Source organism: Mya arenaria, chromosome 10 (assembly GCF_026914265.1).
Source record: "Mya arenaria isolate MELC-2E11 chromosome 10, ASM2691426v1".
NCBI classification, from domain to species: Eukaryota; Metazoa; Mollusca; class Bivalvia; order Myida; family Myidae; genus Mya; species Mya arenaria.
Window position 1 is genome coordinate 61,003,806 of NC_069131.1, and position 21,168 is coordinate 61,024,973.

The 21,168-nt window shown below is 35.5% G+C and overlaps 1 long non-coding RNA gene across 1 annotated transcript; it reads right to left on the reverse strand.

The window, feature by feature from the left end:
• Positions 1 to 1,090: 1,090 nt before the first annotated feature.
• Positions 1,091 to 3,181, reverse strand: LOC128205153 (uncharacterized). Its single transcript, XR_008256183.1, has 3 exons — positions 3,050 to 3,181; positions 2,695 to 2,849; positions 1,091 to 2,392 (listed from the first exon to the last, which is right to left on the reverse strand). It is a non-coding gene; the product is annotated as an uncharacterized LOC128205153 (long non-coding RNA).
• Between the last annotated feature and the right edge of the window lie 17,987 nt (positions 3,182 to 21,168).

The window sequence follows — 21,168 nt, forward strand, 5'->3', positions numbered from 1 at the left end:
GCCTGAATTTAAAGCTTTACGAAACCATTTATATTCATATTTGTCTAGAATAACGCCCAAAAACTATGGTAATTTTGGAAAATATCCTTTTTTGAGATTCATCTGGTCATTACGAAATGATTTATTTGTAAATACATGTAAATAATGAATATCAGGTTATGTGTACCTTGAACAATACAGAAATGTAAAATAAATGAAAGCGCTAGCAAATATATAAATATCTAGAGGATAAATTTTATGATTTATAATGTATAAAATACTCGCACACAGATATAATAACAAGCCTATCATGGAAACGTGTTTTCATGGGTGACTTATTCTTTAGTGGACATAAATCAGATAAAGGTGTTGCTTTCAATGTAAACAAACTATTACACAATTAGCGTTTAAATTTTGATTTTAACATATTTTATTCAACATATCTCTCTATGTATATATATATATATATATATATATATAATACACGTTAAATACATTTAAATATTTGCATTTATATATTGAATCGGATTGAAACGAAAGCATAGCTTATACAGTTTCTCTCCGTGAGAATTAGGTTACACGTTATGCAGAATAATGAGAAGGTCAGACGATTTCAATTACATGAATATATGTTGTTAATGAAAACATGCAGAATATTATCTAAAGAGAACGAAATAATGCGTTTGAATTAATGTATAAAAATGATGATTTTGGCAACAAAAAGAAGAAAAGAGACCATGGATGAAAACAAACGTAGACAGAGTGAGAATATATGTAAGTTTGAAGATAGTTAGATTGATGATAGTTGGGTACATATACCGTTTGATGGAAATGGTCATGTCTGGGAATATAACATAATCAGAAGCGTTTCGAGTCTTGTAAATTCAAATTTTAACAACACGCTTAATTACACTCGATATAAAATAATAACTATGATATGACTCTTTTAAATGTATAATTGAATAAACGATCACAATATATTTGTATTCAACACATTATAACATTTTGTGGCAAGCAAAAGTGAAAGGAATATTAATATAAGCGGTGACTTTAAAAAAACTCCGTAATTTAGGGAAAAATGGATGACCTGATAAAAATCAAAGGTCATACTGTTCTTAATTAACGTATATTTTATTCTAACACGATCACTATTTTGCACGAAAATAACCACAATTTGAACCTATGCACCTAGCAGTCATAGTTACATTACACAATATCAAGATATAGCATTAAACCAGGACGTGAAAAAAACAACACCCAACAAAAGTACTCACTCTTAACGATGTTCTTGTTAGTTTGAAAAAAATAGCATTATAAGTGACATAGCATACAAAAACAAGTAACAACTGCTATAAAGGAAACTCTTGAAATGCACAACAGATATCACTTACTCTTCGGGAACTTATAAAAGGTATTAAAAGCAGCGTTTTAGTTTAATATGCAGCATACACAAAACATGTGACAGAACATAGAGAAAACACTGCATCGAAAAAAATAGATAAAATAAATTACAACTTAATTGCCATGAAAATGCAGATGAGATAATACTAGATTGTTCAATGACGGCAACAATCGTCGGAATTTGCTAAACTTGAAAACAGGTCATAACGCACAAAAAAAAATACTAGACTTGAATCAAAACTTACTGTAATAACGAACATAAGTGATATGGTTCTTCAAAAATCCATACAGAATGCAAAAGCAAAAACAACCATCTAGTGATATGAAGGTTCTTCAAACTCACTCATAAAAAAATAAACAACGAAGTAAAAACTGTGTGCATCTTTTTAAGTTATCTTGAATGTACATATGCCTTCAACGAAATGAGTATAAATTAAAGTCAAGACTCTGATGGCTTAACAATCGATTCTCGGATATTTTATAATTTTGTTACGTACAATTCATTAAATAGTTATTTAAAATCCATCACATACTGAACTAGAAATTCAAGGATTAGTTTCCTTAATTACAAAGCCAAGTAAAATCTCATATAACTGTCAAATTGGCATCCGACTAGTTTGGTATAATTATATAACTATATAGGTAGCAAAGTCGTACCAAAGACCATAGCAATTATAAGAAAGAAAATAATCGATCAAGTAATATCACAAAATCAAAGTGGCTTTGTTGAAAGTTTAGACTAATACAAGTAATTGCACATTTGAATAACTTGAATGGGGCTTCTATAGTTGTCGTTTGGAGAAAGCATTTGAGAGTATTAATCACCAATACATAATAAGATAAAATAGGCATTTCAATTTTGGAAGTAAGCTTACTAGTTTGGTAAAATATAAAATGACACTGTACAGACATAAATGGAATTATTCTAAATAAAAGTCATCACTTATAAACTGTCACTGAAGTACGAGATTTAAGTCATAAGTGCCCCTTGTATTTATTTCTTTGTCCTTATCTGTAACAAAACAACACAAATTATTGTATTATTGTATCTTTCACTTTTTTGTCATTGACGAATTTTTTAAGGTTACTGCCAACGGCGTATAGTTGAATCAGTAAATAAGCGCTCAACAAGTCACTTGTCTCAACATTGACCATGTGGCTTAGGACACGTTCAAGACAAATGCTGGTAAAAGTACATCGTGCATGTACGTGTACAACTTAAATAATGTACTGAATTTCAAAATAAGTCTAAAGATATTTTTTTAAACTGAAACAAAATAGATATAATACAAAAAAAATGAAAAAAAAACTTACGATGTCCAAGTTAAAACGTGTGTCTAACTTCTAAATTGAAAGTACAGTATAATTGTCGTCAACATTTCTGTCTGTTTCTACGCTAGGCTGTCTTTGTAGCTGTTCATAGGTCCGTTCTATTTCACGCTGACCTAGGCGTATTTCCGAGCTTTGTTCTACAAAAGTGAAATAAAGGGCATCAGACAAATCATCTTGTGTGTATTTGAGACAAGAGCTATTTTATGTAAACCAATCTGGTATGTCCTGCTATTTTTTTTTTATTTTCAAACTTTATTCACGAAGCATATAAACATATTTGTTGTATTTTATAATTTAGTTTGACCTAAAAAATACACTACAAAATATAACAACATACCTATAGATTTAGACATTCGTCTGTTCCACACGTAGCAACCAGTAGCTATACAAATAAGCAAAATGCCCAAAGTTCCCAATAAAACTGCAAGAATAGCTATTGTGGAAGAACCAAGGTAAATTCGTCTCTCTGGAAGTAAAGTTTTAGCAGCAACTTGTAGCAAACATCAAGTATATCAATTGTATATGCATGATGCTAAGGTAAGCTATGATATTTAATGACCCTTTCATACGCAATGAAATATGATCAAGTAAAAAAATCATAACGCCACCTTATTTTGCAAAACGTATTGCGAATAGTCTTACTGAATCGAACAGAATCTCTTAAGAAAGATAAAAACCTTTAGGTTGAAATATTTCCATTAAAATCAGTAACCATTTCAAGTAGAAATATATTAGCATCACCATGTTTGGGAACAACGTATCACGTCTGATTATTTTCCATGTCACAACCATCGAGCAACTAATCTAACACTATAAATCAAATAAAAAAAAACAGCAACAAAGAACCTCCATTTTACGCTATTTCATTAAAATCAGCTGAATAACGGGCATGGGGTGCATGATAAAATGCGGATGAACTCCTGTGGTCATTCTGATAAATAAGAATACTTGTACTTAAAGTTATTCCTTCTTTTATTGCATATGATTAACAGCTCGACAAGATATCACAACAGGTAGCAATTAAGGCAAACAATCCCCGAGCTACTTGGTCGAGCCCCACACTCAGCATATTTTTGTACGGATATAATGTTATCATATGAAATTCTTCTGATTGGTTCGAGCTGTTACAAGTATTGGTCCAAAGAATAATAATTTCAAAGGAATTTGCAGTGCTGTTTGTCAAATCTGCATATACAAGTAATGCCGAATGTGTCTATAATTACGCGACCTATTGGCATAAAAATGTATTAATATTTTTACGTTATCCGCTACGATCTAGATCTATATTTTCAAAAATATATTACAACGGTGATGAACCCACATTTGAAATACATCTGTGTTTAATATTTGCCTGAAAGCATATTTTGATATGTAAATTAATTAAAGGAGGCAAGACTGCAGAGTCAAAAACTATGGTTGCACATTCAAAACTCCGTCAATATATGCCAAAAGGTTACCTACCAATTGATACAAAAACTAACCTGAAATCGAAATACAATTCCATCACGTGTTTTGTTTTTATTTTCAAAACATTCAGAAGTACAGAAGGGTTTCGAGAAAAAAACAAAATCAATATTTTCGGTGTTGCCCTTTTGTTTCCAGCAAAACTACATCAACTTCTGATTTTTTGATAATGAACATTACATATGCTAAACCTCATCAACATCAAAATATCTAAATAATAATAATAATATATTTAATAATTATTAAAAAATGTAGCCGTTGTAAAAAATATAAAACTAAATTTTACAACGGCTTATACACGCACCTGTACAGTCCCTTCCTTCAAGGCCGGTGATACAGCCGTAAAGACAATCGCCAACGATATTACATCTCGTGTCTGTGTCCCCTTGCTGACAATTGTCAGGGCATTTAATATCACACATACTTCCAAACGAATCTCGAGAGCAGCCATTATAACAGTATCCAGTCATTTGTTCACATTTGCTTTCCAAACACGAGGTGCTACATGACTCGTTGCAAAACAATCCATGGAAAGTTGCGTCTGTACACGACACACATATTCCCGATTCTAGCTGACATGTTACATAGTTTGAACCACAATGATTCTCACACTTGTTTCCCCAAAACCTCTCTGCGCAACCATTTGTACATGCGCCTGTCTCATAATTGCACTGCTTATTTTTACAGTTTCTGCTACAACTATTGCAGCTTCCACTTGTATGGGCAAAGAAACCGTCTCTACATTCCAGACACCTTCCATCAGTCTGACTACATCTTAAGCAATCCGCACTAAGGGACAAACAACTTTGAGAACAATCGATTCCGTAAAAGCCATCAATGCAACCAGAAGTACAAATTGGCCCACTCCTGCAAACACCATCTTTGAAAGTATCTGGACAATCACAGCAAGAATTTTTATCGACATAAAACGTTTGGTTAACGCACTTATTACACGCGTCATCTATACAATGTTTAAACTGACATTCACACCGGTGTTCGGGGTTGGCATACCCATGTTTACATGTCGAGCAAATGTCAGATGCAAAGTCACAATTGCAATTACGTAAACATTGACATGTTGATCCACTGTTTCCATTGTAGCATGACACGCAGTGTGATTTATCATATTGTAGACATGTTGCGCATGAATTGGCACAAGGGGCTGTGCAATTATCACCCGAATATCCATCAACACAACCATGTGTACATTTTCCATGATATCGTGAGCATTCGTCTACTTTGCAAATATCCGAGCAATTTAAGTTACATGATTCATCGTAAAGGCCCACTATGCATTGTTCACATTTATCGCCGGTAAAATTTGGAAGGCACATACAAAAACCATTGTTTCTGTCACAAGATGATGTGGAACATCCTACGCTGCAAACTTGGTCACAATTTACACCGTATCTTCCATCTTGACATTTATCACATTGTGATGTTACGAAGTTTGGGCGGCATAGACACGTGCCATCTTTTGAACACTGTCCATTTACACACCCTACGGAACATGATACATTGCAGTTTGCCCCATAATATCCTGACTGACATTCACTGCATGTTGTTCCTTCGAAGTGAGCTGTACATGTTTTACATGTTCCATCATCATTACAGACTCCTCCTTCACACCCGACTGGACAGCTTTTGCTACACTCACCGTTTATATCATAAAATGTGTCCTTGCAGCTGTAACATTCAATGCCATATACATTTTCACACGTAGAACACATTCCTTGGCATAAATTTCGACATTTCAAGCCGTAAATTCCATCAACGCAGCCCTCGAAGCAATAGTTGTCTCCTCTTCTAGCATCATTTGTACATCGTGACACTCCTCCCTTACAGCATTCACAGTTCAGACTGCAGTCCAATCCGCCCATAAAAATGGGCAAATGAGTTTAACATAAAGGTATATTTCGTATCAAATTTTTTTTTAATAATACAATGAAAATGACAACTAAAGGGACAATGCCAGTAAACGAAAAAAAAAATGACAGCTTGTGGATAACCATAAGGCAAGGTCAACACCTAGGGACAAAAACATTGTAAGCCAAATGGACAAAAGTACCAAAAATTCATTAAAAGACAATAATTTGACTATGTCTTCCAATAGTTTACTTATAAAAGCATTTTTGTACAAACCAGGAGGAGAAACGCTATAAAAAATAAGGAAACAATTACACATATATTAAAAATGCTGTCGAATATCATTTGATATAAAAAAACGAAATGAATCAAATACTTAATGAAAATCCCTTATAAATTATGCAGCGTCGGATATTGAAAATTGTTGAAAAAGATATCTTTTTTTTAAGAAAACAATTCACGGAGTATTAACCTTAATCGAAAACACGATATTTTACTTCCTATTTTTATCTTACGTTTACTTAGAAAGTATTTTTTATCAAACATTAACTTAGACAAAAAATATAGGATATACATACCTGCCATATTTGATCCTGACAAACAGAGTAGACAAAATGTCAAAATTATCATTCTGTCGTAGGGATATCTCAAATAGTTATCTGCAACACACAAAATGTGGATATAGTTTGGCGTACTGTTATCAACGTTCAGATTTCATCCTTTTAAAAACACACAAGGCGAGTGAAGGAAACTTTGAATCATATATATTAATTTCGATCAGCATTGCATTAAACATTACATTTATAGATATGTATCCGTTAAAGTACAATGTTATTGATGACAACATCCGTTACCTTAAACAAATAATTTATGTCTTTTGTAACACTAATTGACAAATAAACAATATCCATATCAAGCATTTATCGAGATTAGACGTTTATTAGTTTATTTCTATTTTTTGACTGAGTAATAATGCTTTATGTAGAAATACCATACAGGGTTCATAATTCCTTACACAATAAGTATTGAGGTTGAGACTCGATTTCAGATATGCCTTATCTTAAACGTATCAAATCAATATACGTCAATTTTGTTTGTTTAACGATGAGTATAAAATTGTAAAATCTGAAACTGATTGTGTCATATGAACATTGGTACTTCATTTACACTACGGTCAAGAATGTTCTGATTAGGCATACGTCAAAAGTTAGGCCTCGGTAAGTAGTTGAAAGGGATTAGATGATTTTTAAATATTGGCTAAGATTAAGTACGTAAGTGAATAGGATCCGGCTCAGCACGTTAGCGATTGAGGGCTGAGACTCAGAACATTGGTGAAGATGAGCTCAGACCAAGCACTTTTGTAAATATATGCTTAGATTACGAACTTAAGTAAATATATACTTAGATTACGCACGTTGGTAAATATGGGCTTAGACTAACTACGTTAGTGAATATGGGCTCAGACTAACTACGTTAGTGAATACGGGCTCAGACTAACTACGTTAGTAAATATTGGCTCAGACTAACTGCGTTAGTGAATATGGCTTAAACTAGTTACGTTAGTGAATATGGCTCAGACAAAGTTGTCTATTGATTATGGGCTTAGATTAAGCACGTTAGTGAATATGACTCAGATAAAGCTGTCTATTGAACATGGGCTTAGACTAAGCACGTTAGTAAATATGAATCAGACGAAACAGTCGATAGGATATGGGCTAAGACTAAGCAGGTTAGTTAGTGTGGGGTCAGACCTAGCACATTAGTTAATATGGCTCCAACAAAGCACGTAAATGAATGTGATCCAGACAAAACAGTCTATTGAATAAGGGCTTATTCTAAGCACGTTTGTGAATATGTGCTTAAACTAAGCACGATTTAATATATAGGCTCAAACTTAGCGCGCTAGTGGATATGGGCTCAGACTCGGCATGTTAATGAATACAACTCAGACATGGGCTCAGACTAACTACGTTAGTGAATATGGGCTCAGATTAACTACGTTAGTGAACATGGGCTCAGACTAACTTTGTTATTGAATATGGCTTGAACTAGGTACGTTAGTGAATATGGGCTCAGACTAACTACGTTAGTAAATATGGGCCCCAGACTAAGTACGTTAGTGAATATGGCTTGAACTAGGTACGTTAGTGAATATGGCTCAGACAAAGATGTCTATTGAATATTGGCTTAGACTAAGCACGTTAGTGAATATGACTCAGATAAAGTTGTCTATTGAATATGGGCTTAGACTAAGCACGTTAGTAAATATGACTCAGACGATACAAGTCGATAGGACATGGGCTTAGACTAAGCAGGTTAGTTAGTGTGGGGTCAGACCTAGCACATTAGTTTTTATGGCTCAAACTAAGCACGTAAAGGAATGTGATCCAGACAAAGCAGTCTATTGAATATGGGCTTATTCTAAGCACGTTTGTGAATATGTGCTTAAACTAAGCACGATATAGTATGTAGGCTCAAACTAAGCGCGCTAGTGGATATGGGCTCAGACTCGGCATGTTAATGAATACAACTCAGACATGGGCTCAGACTAACTACGTTAGTGAATATGGGCTCAGACTAACTACGTCAGTGAATATGGGCTCAGACTAAGAATGTCTGAGAATAAAGGCTCGGACTCATCCCGTTATTGAATATGGCCACAGACTAAGCACGTTAGTGAATATGGACTCAGACTTAGAACTTCAGTGAATATAGACTCAGACTCAACATGGAAACGAATTTGGGCTCAGACTTAACAAGTTAGTTAATATGGACTCAGACTAAGCACGTTAGTGAATATAGGCTAGGACTAAGCACGTTATTGAATATGGACTCAGACTAAGCACGTTAGTGAATATGGGCTAGGATTTAGCGCGTTAGTAAATATAGGCTAAGACTTAGCAGATTATTGAATATGGGCTAAGACTGAGTGCGTTAGTGAATATAAGTCAGACTTAGCGCGTTAGTAAATATCTTCTTAAACTTAGCGCATAAGTGGATATGGGCTCAGACTTAGCGCGCTAGTGAATATGGGCTAAGACTTAGCACGTTATTGAATATGGGCTAAGACTAAGCACGTTAGTGAATATGGGCTAAGACTTAGCGCGTTATTGAATATGGTCTCAGACATAACGCGTTAGTGAATATGGGCTCAGACTTAGCGCGTTATTGAATATGGGCTCAGACATAGCGCGTTATTGAATATGGGCTCAGACTTAGCGCGTTATTGAATATGGGCTCAGACATAGCGCGTTATTGAATATGGGCTCAGACTTAGCGCGTTATTGAATATGGGATCAGACTTAGCGCGTTATTGAATATGGGCTCAGACTTAGCGCGTTATTGAGTATGGGCTCAGACTTAGCGCGTTATTGAATATGGGCTCAGACTTAGCGCGTTATTGAATATGGGCTCAGACTTAGCGCCCGTTTGTGATCATAGGCTTAGGCTTAACACACTTTTGAAACTGGGCGAACACATAGCACGTTTGTGAACATGGGCTAAGCCTTAGCATGTAAGTGAGTATGGGCTAAATCTAGCACGTTTGTGAACATGGGCTAAGCCTTAGCAAGTAAGTAAGTATGGGCTAAATCTAGCACGGTTGTGAACAAGGTCTAAGACTTAGATCGTTTGTGAAAACTGGCTAAGACTAAGCAGGTTAGAGAATATATGCGCCACTTTAGCATGTTTGTAAGAATATGGGCTCGAACGCAGCACGTTTATGAATATGAGCAAAGAATCAGCATATTTCTTAATATGACTGATATCTTTTGGCTCGGAGTCAGCACGTTCATGAATACAGGCGAAGTTTTAATTGAACATTATCAGAAATATCTTTTTTTTTCAGTTAAATGATAATACACATATAATGAGATTCTTACTTTAATATGTTTAGGTTTCAAATAGATGGATGCATTGAGATTTAAATGATCAATTATAAGACATTTATTTCAAAATTCTTATATCAATGTTTTGATAACTGTACTTGAAATGCTAATACGCCGTTTTTAAAACATAAACGATTTATTAATTTGTGTTGGAAATAAAGTTAAAATTAACTAGGTTTTCTATAGTTAACGCTGCAAATAAATAGTTATAAAGATGCACTTACCGAAGCCCAAGTGAAGAGGTGCTATGGAAGTCCATATACATAATATTTACTTAGTCAAAACTATACAGCGGAAACTAATTCCAAATAAAGAGGCACAACCCAAAATCTTAATCCCGACAGTTTAAAGATACAACTGCCATATTCTATTTCTCAAACACAAAATTCATGAATGATTGTATTCGGTTTTGAATTTAAATGTGTTCTTTGTGCGTTGTAGAATAATCTTTATAACTGCCAGTCAATAATATTGATTCCAATTTTTTCTTTACTTTAATCATAAAGCAATCGAGGTATAGGGCAAAGCATGCATTGGTATGAGTAGGGCTTAGATAACCGTCGTTGTATACTGTTAGCCAGACAGTAAACGCCATCATTTTTACACTCGCATTGTGTTTAGTTTATAATAAATGAACAGAATATTTATTTAGATACAAGCATATACAGCTTATGATCATAAACATTAGGAATATTTAGTAATGCATGCACATACAATACATATGATAACATAAATGGAGTAAACAAAAAGCAATTGAGCAACTATTAGCAAAGTTAGAGTACATATTTTAACATAATTTTCATGAGAGTAAATTTCTTATCCCGGAACGTTTAAATAAGCATCTCTATGTTCATTTGCTTTAAGAATAAATATCGCTAATCTGTGTAGCAAAGTCTTCTTGGTAGTGTTCAATAGTTGCACAAGTTGATACACACTTGGTCTATTAAAATAAAAGCGCGGTATATACTGTTCCCGTAAGTGTACATATTTGTCACATATTAACACAAAGTGGTATTCGTCCTCAATGTCATTAGAGGTACAGAGTTCACATTTCCTCTCATTTCTTGGTATATTTCGGTAACGTCCGTCCTCGATCCTGAGTCTGTGTGATGAAAGTCTTAGTTTGCTTAAAGCATGTCTGTGTTTTACATTGTCAACTAAACATAAATATGGAGACATTGCAAATGTTGCTTTCATTGCACTAAATAACACAAGACTTGATGAATTATTTAAACCATCTAACCACTGCGAAACATAAATATCATTTAGTCTCAATTTGAATTGGTTTATAAAACATGGTATATTAACAACAGAATCTCTATATAGCCATATCTCATTGAAACCCGTTGATTGTAACAGCCGTCTCACATTACTCAACCAGTTCGTTCGCCCTTTAACACAATCATTCATTAATTTACAATATGTTGCATATAATATACAATTAGTGTTGTAACTATTCATCAGTTTAAACCAATATTTAACAATTCTCAATTTCCTATGTATCATCAAAGGGAAACGACCAGTTTCTCCATACAATGAAAGATTATTGGTTGTAATTTTAACATTAAGTATCTGCTTTAAATATTTCCTGTGAATACGTTCAAGATTGTCAGCCGTGGCAAACCCCCACAATTCAGAGCAGTATTCAAGTACAGGCAATACATATGCATCAAATAAATCAAAATGTATATTGACTGGTATATAATCTCCACCCGTAATGCTTTTAAGTGACATCACCGATTTTATCGCTTTATTAGCTATAGCGTCTATTCCTTTTCGAAATTTACCGTTTGAGCTAATATTAAAATCCTAGGTAGCAAAAAGTGTCAACAATCTCAATCAGTTCACCGTTATACACAAAGTCAGTATTATTTCGACCTCGACCACCTCGTTTAAAGATCATGATCTTTGTTTTGTCAACATTTACTTTAAGCCTCCATTTATCGCAGTAATCCCTTAAGCAGTCTAAATGGCATTGTAATCCTTCTGCAGTTCCACTTAATAAGACACAATCGTCTGCAAACATAATGAGAAAAATTGTCAGTTCATCTAGCGTAAGTCCTGCGTTAATATTCTGTTGCATCTGTATCTCGATGTCATTTACGAATAGGCAAAACATTATCGGCGAGGTTATCTCCCCCTGGAAAAGGCCTACTCCACTGTCAAAGAATTCCGAGAGGTTATTTGTGTGTTTTATACACGATTTGACCGTGCTGTACATAGACCGGACAATCTTTAATATTTTACCGTCTATTCCCTCCTTAATCAACTTAAACCAGAGTCCATCCCTATATATCCTGTCGAAACACTTGGAGTAGTCGACGTACGCAGCATACACGTTTTTCCGTTCGTTAAGGTACATCCCTACGATATTTTGAAGTATAAGTATGGCGTCCGTTGTGCTATGACCTCCTTTAAACCCGAATTGAGCATCTGTGATTTTGTCATATTTTGCCGACCACGTTTTCAGTCTTTCGTTAATAACGTTAGTAAAAAGCTTCCCGAAACAGCTAATAAGAGTAATTCCCCTGTAGTTGTTTACTTCGTCTCTGGGTTCCTTTTTAAGTACAGGTACAATAATACCTTGCGACCAACACTGTGGGAACACACCCGTGTCCATAATGCTGTTAAATAATATACACAATGGCTCTAATAAAAAGTCCGCCGCTTCGATAAAATATTCATTAATAATATTGTCTTTTCCACAAGACTTATTTCGTTTTAGCTTTTTAATTGCGCGTGTGATTTCACTTTCTGTTATTCTGTTATCGAGTTCATCAAACATAACATTCCTATCTTGCACGTTGTCAAACTCGGTTAAGAATGTCTCAATCTCAACATCTGGTAGATTTTCAGAATCATCCGCTAAATCTTTGAAATGTTCGTAAAAGTCATTTAAGGTAATGATAGGGTCACTTTGCTTTTTCGACTTTTTAAAATGTTTCCAAAAGTCCCGTGGCTTTTCTCGTCTTAAGTCATGCATTTGTTTCCCTTTAGCTATTTCATAACTACGCTTTGTTCTCCGAATTGTATATTTGTAATCCTTTTTGCAACGTTTCATAGATTCAAAGTTTACCAGTGATCGGTTACAATTAAAGCGCGAAAGTGCGTCTTTATATTGTGTCAATTTATCGCGACATTCTGCGTTAAACCATGTCTTCTTCTCTGAACATGAGCTATCTTGAAATGTCCCTGGTTTACTTCTCACTACTTTTTTGAAGTATTTCTCTGCACGCGCGTTAATGTATTGCGTAAAAAATGTCACTGATTGTTCTACACCTTCCGACGTTTGTTCGCTATTACGAAGACTATCCGTCAAATCTAGTATGCTACTTTGTACATCTTGCAAAAACAAGTGTTTTGTCTCATCATTCCATTTAAAGAACTCTCTATATTCTTGCTGTCCGGTTGTACCTGTTTTCCCAACAGTGAGAGTAAACGTAATAGGGGTATGGTTCGAATGTTCATTGTATGGGTGAACGCAAAAGTCTTTAACATAGGTGAAATTACTGTATCTAGTTAAAACATAATCTATCTGACTTTCACCGTTGTGCGTAAAACAAGTGTAACAGACATTATCTCCCGACCTGCCATTCATTATACATATATTATTTGATTTGCAAATATCAAGCAAATAATCCCCAAAACGGTTACTTGTATGGTCCATTGATGACCGTCTAGGCGGTTTATCATTTATTGAGTCCCTAAGATCAAGGTCATTGATCACCTCGTGTTCTATATAATCACTCTTTTGTCCGATTCTACTGTTCAAATCCCCTAACCATATTGTTCTACCTCGCTGTGCGAAATACTCCAGATCATTTTCAATCTCCGCAAATAAATCGCAATCGTATACCGCATGTAATGGTGAGTTCTCTGGTGGTATGTAGGAGACTGCAACGTACCAATCACTGTCATTCCCAAAGTACTGCTTACAAAACTTAAGCCAAACTATGGTATCAAGTCTATTCCGAACTACCGTTATGCCTTTCCGTATATTCTCTTTCACATAAATAATTATACCCCCACTGGCCCTTTTCGCCCTGCGGTGTTGAAATTTACGATACGAATGAATAGCATAATAGCCTTTGAGATCAGTGTTTGATTTACTGTTAGTCCAAGTTTCGGTTAAACATATAACATCGTAGTTATTTAAAAAGTTGTATAAACTTTCACATGATTTCTTATGTGTAGTTAAACCCTCAACGTTCCAGGTAAGAAAGTGGATATCACTCTCTTGACGCCCCTATTTCCTAGACGTGGCCGCCGTTTCAGGAATGTACTCTTGTCCGTCGATGTACAACTTGTCGTACTTGAAGAAGGTCCGCTTTTTGTCGCGTTTCGCCTTTTTGAACGCGTCCATAAGCGGTTTCCGTTGTTCCATGATCTCCCTTGGTAAGTGTTGGCTAACACCTATAGATGTGTCCTTTAACTTTGGGCAAGAACGACGTACAGATTCGCGGTCTTCAAATCTGTCAAATTAAACAAGCACCGGCCTGGTGCTTCCTGCTTTATATCTCCCCATTCTCTCGGTTTGAAGTTTGATCCTCTCTTTGGCACCTTCTATCTGCATTTTGTTCTCTATGATCGTAAAAATGCTATTCGTACGATCGTGTTCGTACGACTCTGTGTTTGAATCCTCAACACGGAAGAACAACAAATTGTTCTTAAGCTCATCACATTTAAGTTTGTACATGAGTTCGTTACTTGTCGCCTTTTCCGATTCTAAAGTTTTGAGCCTAGTTGTGAGCTGTTCTATTTCTTTCTGTTTTGTTGTAATGGCATCAACGGTTTCGGTATCAAACTGCCGACTTTTCTCAACATCTGATAGCCTTTGTTCGAAGTCTTTAATCTTCTTATCCGTACTGTCTAGTCTGCTTATAACGGTGTTAAGCGATGACTGGATCGTATCTAATCCGCCCAATCTGCCCTCGAGCCTGTCTAGACGCTGTAAAAGTATTGTGAAGGGATCTACAGTCACCTGACTTTGTTGTGATATTGGTGTACCGGGTACCTGTCCAATAGTTTGACCTGTCCCAGGTGAAAGCCCAGTTGTACCCAATGTGTATTGCCCATAATTTAGAGTTCCTGGTTGTAAAAAACAGGCTTGTCCATTTTGAATCAAATGTCCGTTCGTAAAAACGGAAGGGCTTGTTTGTGACATGTTTAGTCTCTTTGGTGTGTCCGTTACCTGTGCACTCGCGGGAGATGTGTTACTCCTGTTTCGTTTCCCCATAAACACTGATAATCCGTCTATGCGTAATCCGATTTACACTATAATCACATACATCAACACAGGTATATCCAATAAGTCATACATATAATCAAACACTCATTACGTCCTTTTTATCCTTGTTTAACTCCAAATTTTCCACTTATTTTACCAAGATTTTAAAATTGTGCGCCATTGCTGCGCATGCGTATCTTTATAATAAAGATCCTAGGAAGAAAAATCAGCATTTTGTTTTCTACCCTGTTTTATCATTATACACATAGTTCATTTATTATTTATTTATTATTTTTTTTGGGGGGGAAGGGAACTAAATAGTATGATAATCCATATGCCTATCTTAACTCAAGCATTTTTTTATACAACGATAAACATAAGTTTAAGCGGTTTTAAACAGTTTCATTTTAATTTATTAGCTTGTGCAAATGGTTACGGGCCGCTGTTTATGCAGTAACAATGGCCACTTCATCCGCTACACAAACATGGGAACGGTCCAAGGTGTTACGCTTGAGGAGTGCTGCGGTTTTCGCATCAATCGCACAAGTTACAAATGTAGGTCACTCGATAACTGGACGAGAACTTCGTATTATATCGCGACAATAACCATATTGGATAATCTCTCGCGTTGGACGGGGGAACTACATTTCTGCCATGCATGTAGCATGAAAGAAGGCATTGCATTTTAGTATTCGGCAAATCAGAAGATCAGATGAAACAGTAACATGTTTTGCAATTTTTACAGGAAAAAACATATGATAAAAAGAACCTGCCACTTGCCATTATGTAATGATAAATACTCAGTTTTAACTAACTCGGTGAATAAATATGTGTATTCGTATTATGTGATGACTAGTGACATATCCTTGCCGTATAGCATTAGGTCTGTAGCTAGTGGTTCAATGGAAAATGGGTACTCGCCCTTTGATCACACCCCTTCCCCCAAAGTTTGTGCAATTGAACTCGATATAACAGAATGTTATGTTTTTGACCTGATTCTAAAATAGCTGACATTTTCTTGAATGAGGACCCTGACGAACTCCAACCACATTTAAATCATATGTTTAATTTAGGAGGAAATGGGGTTGCTTTCCGAAAGATAATCCATTTTGTACGTCAATTTCTTGTTCCCTTCCAGATGTTCATGAAGCGCCAGCGTAATACATAATTTTAAGCACGAATGTTGGGTGTAGGATATGTTTGTACCGTTTTTTCAATTAAACGTCAAATTCTTAAACCTTCCCGTTCATTATCAAAACTAAATTTTGTTAGAAAAAAAAACAGTTTGACATAACTGACAGGTGATAGTTGTGACAATCATTTTGTCTTCACGTTTGATTCAGTGTTAGGTCCAATATTTTGTCACTGTTTTTAATAATTGGATTGTCTAACGTTGCAAACACTTTTATATTTGACAACTATTGCAAGAATACGTTTGAAATGTTTTCCTTATTTGGCTTCTCTTGAACAAGTTCACGTACTAAACACTGTTAAGGATTATATTTAAATAAGGCAGCCTTTGAATGAACATATTTGTTTTGTACCGATAGTTGGGTTCAAGGGATTTTCTTTCCAAAAGGTTAACAGTTAAAAATGTTAACCATTTCACAAACATGTATTATCAAAAATCACTTCCCATTTCATGGTAATAAAGATTGAAGTAAAATATTCTTAATTTATAATTAGTGTGTGTTCTTGTTTTTCATGTTGTTGCCTTCGTGTTGCTGTGGTCAACGGTAGGGGCGTTGTTGTGCAATTTAACGTCCTTCGCTGCCGCTACTGCCGCTACTGCTGCTACTGCTGTCGTTACAACTTAAAATACTGTTACACAGGCTGCAATGTGGATCAGTACTGGTGCCCTGCACATACTCGCTACTACTGACACTAATTTTACTGCTGCTCCTACTACTGCTGCTTTCAAACATTGTTGCTTCTTCTGCTGCTGCTGCTGCTTCTCTTCAAGTCCGACAGGCTAAAGCTGATCCGGCCTTCTGATGATGATGCTGGCGTTGATGAAGATGAAGAGCCCAGATCAAAGACATTTAGACCATAGACGTGCAACAACTGCACGGCCAAGCCTGCTACCTGTGAACAAAGAACTTTAAGGTAAGCGTACATATATAATACACTAACGTACATTTTTATCGCATTTAGACATACGATCCAAAGGTTCCTTTTCATTTATTTTATGTGTGGATTGTACGATGCGGCTATGACTAGTCTACTGTTTTGGTATTTTTTTACAGATTGTGTATATTGAATGTTATATTAAAAAAACAGTGTTTAAGCGAACACGATGGCGTTAGTCGGAGTAGTGTTATTCTATCATCGTTCAAACTTCTGCAGACGCTATTCAGTACAATAATATTCAAACACCTTTATAAAATATATTCATGAAAGTGTTCAATAAGTCATAGACGATAGTGTATAATTAAACATTCACGAAATTGAAATGATGACTTAACAAAAGATAGTATAATACATAAACCGCGCATATTTAAAGACGTTCGATATTCCTTTCTGAAACCATACAGTATGTTTTGTCAAATGGATTGCATAATAATAATAAATAGTTATTTTTCTTCCTCTCCTGAAAAATTAACGAAAAGCAAAAAAAAAAAAAAAATGAAATCAGTAATGAACATACAAAAAAAACTCATATTTGAAAGATCCTTCTTTTCACAAATAAGGACTAAGTAAATAATGGCTGGTTAAACATAAATATCAAGCTGTCATAAATGGGAAGAAATGTTCATTTGCAACATCCAGTTAACCGATATCTTTTCAGCTGTCGATGCAATCATGATGCAATGGCAATCGTTCATTGGTAAAAAACATATTGTCGTTATCAAATACCTGGTGTTGCGAAGAATATGCAAATATAATCAATACTACACAAACTATTTCAACGACAATGTATTGAAAATTATATTTTGAGAAAGAAAAAGGCACAAGGTAGTCTCCTCAATTCCTCTAATGCAGTTAGGGTGGCCATTGTAGTCAGTTGACCATATGAGTCAGAGTGACACTTGTAGGCACAGTGACCAAGGGAGTCAGGGTGACAATTGTAGTTAGGGTGATCAAAGGAGTTAGGCTGACAATTGTAGTTAGGGTGACCATAGTAGTCAGGGTGACCATTTGTGTCAGTGTGACCATAATAGTCAGTGTGACCATAGTAATCAGGGTGACCATAGTAGTCAGTGTGACCATAGTAGTGAAGGTGATCATAGTAGTTATGGTGGCCAAAGTAGTCAGGGCGACAAAAGTAGTCTAGATACCCATAGTAGTCAGTGACCACAGTAGCCAGGGTGACCATAGTAGTCAGGGTGACCATAGTAGTCAGAGTGACCACAGGAGTCAGGGTTGCCATAGTAGTCAGGGTGGACATAGTCGTCAGGGTGACCATAGTAGTCAGGGTGGTCATAGTTGTCAGGGTGGTCATAGTTGTCTGGGTGACAATAGTTGTTAGGGTGATCAAAGTAGTCAAGGTGACTATATGAGTCAGGTTGACCTTAATATCCAGTGTAACCATAGTAGCCAGGTTGACCATAATAGTAAGTGTAACCTTAGACGTCAGTGTGACCCTAGGAGACAGTGTCAACTCATGATTCAGGGTGATCATATGATTCAGGGCTGCAAGAATGAGCCGACCATTATTAACCTCCTTTGTGTCGTACCCTGCATACTACTGGTAGCAATAATGAGCCGACTATAATTAACCCTCTTTAGTTGTCCCCTGAGTATGGCGGGTAGCAAGAAGGAGCCGATCAAATTTAACCTTATTTTGTCGTCCCCTGCGTTCTGTTGGCAGCAAGAGTGAGCCGACTATAATTCCTCCTCTTTTGTTGTCCACTGCAAATGACGGGTAGCACAAATGAGCCGATCATATATAACCCTAATTTGTCGTCAACTGCATACTACGGGGAGACAACAATAATGACCCCCCCACCCTTTGCCATCCGCTGCAAACTATGGGAAACCGATCATAATTATCCCCTTTTTCATCTTCTGTATTCTACGGGAAGCAATAATGAATCGACCATAATAAACCCCCTTTTTTCGCTATATACTACAGGTAGCAGGTATGAACGGACAATAATTAACACCATTTTGTTGCCCCCTGCATATTGCGGAAAGCAAAAATGAGCTGGTCATGATTATCCCCATTGTTTCGTCCCCTACATACTGCGGGGAGCAGACCATACATTTCCCTTTGCTATTCCCTGCATACAACTGAAAGCAAGTCTTATCCGACCTTAATAAACACCCTTTTTGTCATTGTATTCTTCAGGTAGCATGTATGAACCGACAATAACTACCCCCCCCCCCCCCATTTTGTCGTCCTCTGCATAATACGGACAGCCTACAATTATTCCCTCCTTTGTTAATCCCTTAATATTCAGGGTTACAAGTATAAACCGACAATAATTAAACCCTGCATACTGCAGGTAGTCAACAATGATGACTCATATTTGCTTACCCCTGCATACTTAAGGTTACAAGAATGCACCGACCACTGTTGGAAATTTTGGTGTTTTATAAATTATGTGTCACTTGATTGCAATGAGGCATCATGATCTTGCTTGAAAGTAAGGTGTACTGAATGTATTTGCATACGCATGTTCTGTGTTACCTGAGTTGCTTCTTTTGGAGTTATAAAGATGATAATATCAGACATAGCAAATTGGTTTTAAAATGCATAAACACCCACTATTGCATTAAATTACCGTCAATGTTTTGCAATGAATAATACCGCAAATAGCAGACGCAACGTTAGTGAACAGCATTTTAATATCATTTTCCATATCTTATTACATTGATACATTTGTTTAAGCTGAAATATTGAGATTAATAGGCATTTATTTAAAATCTACCTAGAAATAAGAATTACTTTAATCGGTACCTTTTCAGATCCCAATATAATTTCATATGTATATAGAAAATAATAAACGTTGTGATATGCTTGGAGATGTTTAGCTTTTATTTGTAACAGGCTTTAGAAAACAATCATTTGTATAACAATGTGTTTATTGTGTGTTTCCTCTGGGGGTTTTCTCTTTATCTCTACCTAAACTTTTGATTCAAGGGATAATCGTTATAAAGTTAACAATTTTCTTACACGAGCTATAAAGAATATGATCATAAAAATATGCTGCACATGATTTATTTATATATAAATGAGTAATTATTTTAATGATGTTATTTATTGTTTTTTTAATTTAGTTAAGTGCTTGGTAACTAATTATGAAATGTGTTAAGTGTACATGAGTGTAAGCTCCTCTCCTATTTTTCAAACTCGTATTCCGAGCATAATTAAGATTAAATTGGTACACAAAGGAGCTGTTTACGGTAATGGTATATGTACATGGCCCGCATTTACTAACATTTTTTATCTGTTTTGGAGACTTAGTCCAAACAGATGGTTCAATAACATAACCATTGATAGACTAGGAAGAAAGCGAGAATGTATCATCCAATAAGTTCTGATTCTTCAAAGTGAAGTTGATCACTTTCTCTTGCTCATTAAACAGCTATTTCTTCAAAACACTTTATGAAGAATTATACAATAACGAAAACTACGATTTTTAATGTGTAGACCCTAAACAAATTTGAACTTTGTTATGATTACACAAATTAATTACACAAAGTGGTTGTTCAAATAATTGTACTTAGTAGTTATTTCTTAACCTTCGTGCTTACCAGCAAGCCATATCTCCTTAAAGGGACATACCACAATGTTGAGTAACCTGACACAAACATTTTCATTTTTCCTTATAAATGATAGAATAGAAGCGAAGTGGAATCGTTTAACAAACAAGAGTATGCGAAAGGCATATAAAAAGCTACTAAACTCAATGAAAATAATAGTAAATATGCACCACTAAACCACCATAATGATAGCTTATGCGCTTTTCTCGAACATTTATGTACAAAGTAATGTTGCAAAAAACATATCAATATTGTTTGAACAAAAAATGTAACAATGGTGTTACATGACAGCGACGCCATGAT